We start from the raw sequence: 6,000 nt of genomic DNA on the forward strand, positions 1-6,000 counted from the left end.
AATGGCTGTTTCCTATCAGCAGCCTGTACTCTGCACCTGAGCACCAGATGAAGCAGGATCTGCTCTGACCAGGGATCTGCACCAGGGTGGGAACCAACAGAGAACACAAAGGCTGCTTTAAATGTGGAGGCAAAATTTTGAGCTTCAGTGTGTTTGACTGCCCTGATTCAGGTCCCACAGCCAGATCTCTGGGTTCCAGTGTGTGACAAGGCATGGGCACCATAAGGAAGCTGCATGCTGAATGAAGAACACCAAAAAGGCAGCCACCTGGAAGCTTGCAAATGCAAGAGGTTGTTGCAATCTCTCCTCCGCTCTGGAGTGCTGGTGATGGACTCAGGACTTTCGACAGGCACTTCCAAAATCCTCTCCAAGAAGAAATGCTTGTGGTTATTATGAAGTGAGCAAACAGTAAGCACCCTTTTGAAGTCAGCACAGTAGCAGGAGAGGGAAGCTGCTCTGCTGCATTTCAGAGCCTGGGTAACGGCCAGCACACTCATCTTGGAGACCTATGTAGGGAATGCAAAAGGCCCTTCAGCCATGAGAAATAGGATATGTGCCAGCCTTGCATATGGGTGGATGTGCTGACGGAAGTCACTGGCTAGGGTCACACACATTTTAGTTGAACAATAGCCTATAAGATAGAGGAGAGGCAGTGTGACACCCCAGACCCCAGGTTTCCTAGGTATCGGGCTCCCTGCCATTTCTGAGGGGCAAAGAGTGCAGGGAGCAGGTTGGTCAAAAGTATTTGGCTGCTGGGGGTCTGGCCTCCACTCTCTCTCTGCTTCCACTATTACTTCCTTTTAAAAAAAAAGTACAATTAGTGCCATAGACAACATTCCCAAGTGCCCCAGAGAGCACTGAGGCTATGCCTTTTACTCCTTAGAGACTCTAGCCATAATGTTAGGAGAAGTAGTGTGGCACAAGCATTCTTCTGCCAAGCTTTTTCATTAGTATGCTAGGTTCAAGCAGCAGATATTGATGGTGATGGGCTACAAGTAAGTGATAAAGCATTAGTTGCTTCTTAGGTACCTGGTTATGTGTAAGACATGACTATTTTAGCCTAAGTGGGAGGAGAATGGTTTTATGACCTTATAATTAGCAGTTGTGTGAGATTAACAGCAAGACTTAAGTCATTTCTGGTAGCACCTTTTTTTACATTGCTTAATTAAAAAAAGAACACTTCAGCATGTTTTATAACACAGCTTTAAATAAACAAACTGGCAAACCTAATTTCAAGGGATGGTCCAGAGGTCTCTGTTACTGAGATGCATGGTATCTGAAGTGTTTCTGAGAAACTAAAGAAAGCTGATGGTCTGGCAAAGAGTAAGTTGGGCAGAGGACACAGAGGTGATGCTTAGGAACATCTTGGGGTGATGATTAGAGAAGCTTGGAAGGTGTGCGGATAAATGAGTGGCCAAACTGATAATGGTATGCTAACATGCTACAGTATATCCTTGCTGTCAGTTTTTCCAATGCCAGTGAAGTGCAGCTCCGTTCATATCTACTGACTGTGAGTTCATGATGTGTTTACCTCCTGCATCTCCCTTATGCATGTTCTGTTTCTTCTCTCTTCACTTCCAGCTCCTTCCATGATGTGCTCATAACACAGTCATCTCTGATGATTTTCCCAAAGACTGGGATTTTCAGGAAGCCTAAAGGGATTTACTTGCCCAGCTACCAATGAATTCCAATGTACCTGACAATCCCACCCTCACTTTTTTAGAGTGGTTGAACTGCCCCTCTCCCCGAGTGCTACTGCTGGGTTGTCAGTTTCATTTTCAGGGTCTGTCAGCAACTTCTTCCCAGTGACTTTGGTCACTGATCACTGTAGCAGCCCCACAACCAAGCCAAGTCTGGCTGACAAGGCACATGATACTGGCATTGTGCTTACATCTAAAATTCCCAACAGGAGGAGAGCTCAGACAGGGCCCAGAGAAACTGGTGGAGCACCTCTTGTTTTGAGAAGCTGGTAGCTGGAGGAGATATGCTTCTGTCGAGTCCTGAACATTTCTCTATCTGACAGAAGTTGGAGGCAGTCTTCTGTCTTCCTGTTTGGGTTTTTCTCTGATAATCCCTGGTACATCCCAGGCACCTGGTTTATTTGGTTTTCTGAGGAAAGAGGCTCCTCTCTTGCCTGGGTCATGTCAAAAGAATTGCACTCAGAAGACGGCTGTCAGCAGTTGCTTGGGACCACAGACCTACATCATGCTTTATAAACAATCAGAAACATGCCTTGCACTGAAGTTTACATATGTTGCCCAGAAACAGGGCTTTCTTATTGCCTTCTTTTTGGGGAGGGAATCACCCCCTAGCACCCCAACACCCAGTGGTCAGATTATAAGCTGGCGTAAATCATTACCACTCTAGTAATGTCAAAAAGAATGATGTCTGAACCATGCTCATTTACCATCTGTCTCCTTTGTCTTCTACGTGGGTCTTTCAGGGAGGGGCTGAAATTCTGCGGAGGCAAATGAGCATGGGCACTTACAGGTTGTGAGTACTCCTCCTCCTCGGTCCTGTCTACCCTTTACTGTCTGCCATCACTTTTACATGGTTTGAGATTGCTCAGATGTTTTCTGGGCTCAGAGCTGCTGGAATTTTCATTGCAGCTGATATGCCGGTGTGCTGTGTCATCCGGTAGCCTACATCTGGAATGCGTTGAGAAGCACCGCTGTAACCTCTGAGGCTGGAGGCTTTATTGTGCTGGCTTGTGAGAGGGAGACCTGGAAGATGCACTGTTGTTCTGCAAATAAAGAGTCCTGCCAACCTCAGCATCTTCTCTGGGGATGATGGACATTACAATCTGTGTGTGTATTAGATTATTAGGCCTTCTGGTCTTCCTGCATTTAGTAAGATGAAAGAGTGAGCATTTTTTGATAGCCCACAGCATGGCTGCATGGTAGGTGGGAAGCTCATCTCACAAGGGTGCTTTGTGGGGTTGTGCTGCTGTCACGGGTGGCGGGCAGAGAGCAGAGAATCAGGGTGTTTCTCCTGTGGGTGCTTGTCTAAAAAGTAGGCCTGAGCAACTGGGATCTGTTTCCTTTGTCTACAAGGGGTAGAAGATTCCCCAGTGCAGAATGCATGCATGGTCATGGCTCATGACTTTTGCACTCTGTGTGACCAGGGACAGGCACAGATGAATAGTTACCCAATGCATCTGACTGTGGCAGCAGTCATTTCTTGCATCCACCAAGCCAAGGAGACCACTGGCTTTTCCATATGCCATTTTCCCTTCCCTGCCGCACTTTTCATCAGTGGACCTTTTTGGAAGCCCTACACGAGGTCTTTATCACCACTCTTATCTTAGAGAGGTAAATGGAGGCATTGGGGTTTGCTCCAGGCAGTGTGTGGCAATTGTCCCTGGAGGCTGCAGGACTCCCTGATGCAATCCATGAAGTCTCTTTTGTCATTTAAAGCTTTAAATGACTTGGGGTCTGGCTGCCATGGAGACATGATCTCAGCCATCTGACGCACAGCATTTGAGCTCAGACAGGGGCTTGAATCAATGGCTCCAGAAAGGAGGCAGCAGGACATTATCAATGAAATGTTTTAAACTGTAATGCCTCCTTGTTGGCCTACAGACGGTTCTTTCTTTGCAGCTACCTGGAAGGACTGTAGTTCTTGTAGATTTTGCCTGGATAGGGTGTGACTGCATTTCTATTTTTACATCAGCTTGAACTGTGACTGAAGTTTCAGCAGGATGCATTATTTATACATGGGGACACCAATACAAAAGGGAGGGAGGGAGGTGTGAATGTTTTCAGAAGCTGCAGATGGGGATTTTCTAACTGTTAAGAGAGCTGGGGTCTCAGCTTCTGCTGGGGCTGCAGCAAGAAGTGGGCACCAAAGTTTGTTCGTTCTTTTGGGAAGAAGTCTCCATTGCAATCTATAAATTATTGTTAAAGAAAATTCTTCTCTGACTGCAGCAGCTGTATGGGCTGAAGACAATTCCTTTTGCACTAAGTGAAACATTGCTGGTGGTGTGACCCAGCACCCAGAATGCAAAATGTGTAGTCGTGGCATACTGGAGAAACAGCCAAAGTGCATCCAGTGCCACACAGCTCTAAGGCAGCATTGCTGTCTTCTTGAAGTCTCCAGATTTTAGGACCAACTCTCAAGTCTAAAATTTTAAAGTTTTTCTGGAGACAAGCCCTTACCTTTCCATTTTAAATTATTCACCATGCTCAGAGACAAAGCAAGGTTCTAACAGGTGAAACATGTTATGCTTCTAAGCATCTCCCAGCACTTTCCAAAGCTGTATTTCAGCCACATCCGCTTTTTTGTTGAGACAGATGAGATGGAAATCATGATTTTTTTTTTTCCCTCTTGTGTGTGCTCAAATGACATAGCTATTCAGACTCTTGCAGTCCACTCTTATCTTGGTGATACTCATGAGAGGTGTGTGAGTAACATTTGGGAAAGCTGTTTGATGTAGTCATTCATAATGGTAGTCACAACAGAGATCTTAAAACAAAGGATCCTGTGTGTTTTACCAAGAGAAGCCACAGTAACAGGTTTCAGTGTAAATGAGAGTTGTATTGCCTTCCATCAGAGATGACTTGAAAATAAAGTACTTTGATGGTAATACTGCAGATGTCTGCAGGAAACCCAGAACAGCCTTGAACACTGTAGTTAGATAGCTGTGCAAAAAAGTACATGAAGGGAAGAGCTAATGTGCAATACTTCTATTTAAGATAGAGGGAGGAAATAGAAATTGTGATAGCATGCTATTTCAAGTAATAATAGAAAGTACTTGATGTTTACATGGTGAATGGATCAATACTAATTCTGTAGTCAGGGCACATACAGTAGTTTGGATTATACAAGTGATAGATGCACGCGGTATAGCTGAAATTTCCACCCTGCAACATTTATTTCTCAGTGTGTGTTGGATGGAATTTTCCACCCAACTATCTGAAAGGATTTGCATAAGAATGGTGATAGAGCAGTATTCTTTAATGATGTGCTTTTCTTTGTTAAACTTCAAAAATGTCTACGATGCATGATGAGGTTCGGATGAATTGCCAAGCTAATGCTTTTATATTTTCTTTAAAGAGCTTATCTTCACTGTGTTGTGGGAGTTACTTTATATTGTTGTCATAAAGGCAGGAGCAGTAAAGCTGACTTTGTAGCAACCCTGGTAGGTGCCCCCTCCTCCTTTACCTTCAGGTCTTCAGTACTGCTGAAGGAGACAGATCACAACACCCCTTACCCAGCACCTGTTTGCCCTACTGTTAGCTCATTTGTACTGCTTCTGTGGTGCTATACATGGCCATACTCAACAGTTGCACTGTGTTGTTTTACTTTTAAAACAATGACCCTCTTGGCATTTAACCTAGATCAGCCCAGGTTGCTGTACTGTTTGTTGAAACTGGGTCATAACCAGGCTCTTCCTAGAATTATGTCTTGATTTAAAAGAAACTCAGGATTAACCCAAATGAGAAAATCTTCTGCCAGTGGTGATTTTTACAAAATGATAGAGAAGACCCTTTTGTTTTTTTCTTCAGCCCCTTCCAACAAAAGTCTAATTTTTAAAAATATGAGGGAAAACCTGCTTGAAATTGGTGAATTTTAGGAATGCAACCTGATGAGAAGCAATATCTCCTTCCTTGGCCATTGGCCCAGTGAGTCACCTTCTAACCTGCACTGTAGTGAAGCTATTCAGAAACCCCCAAGAGCAGGAAAAATAAGCAAGAGAAGTGACTGTGAGGTTTGTCATCAAATCCAACTGCATGTAGGGTGCAATGATACCACTTTTACAACAGCTATTAGATGGAGTGAGGCTAATTCTGCCCTGAATCAAGACTTCTGTAGCATAGCGTGAGTGTAAATGATTTGGAGCTGAGAAATGATTTGGATTTTGTTGGGTTTACTTTTTTGTTTTATTTTTTGCCTTTACTGATAATAGGCATTAATTGGAAAGCAATTTTAACAGACATAATTTTTTCCCTAAAGATCTGAGGCTCTGCTCTGATATCAGATCTCACATGTCAAATTCAC

The sequence above is a fragment of the Harpia harpyja genome, chromosome Z (assembly GCF_026419915.1).
Source record: "Harpia harpyja isolate bHarHar1 chromosome Z, bHarHar1 primary haplotype, whole genome shotgun sequence".
NCBI classification, from domain to species: Eukaryota; Metazoa; Chordata; class Aves; order Accipitriformes; family Accipitridae; genus Harpia; species Harpia harpyja.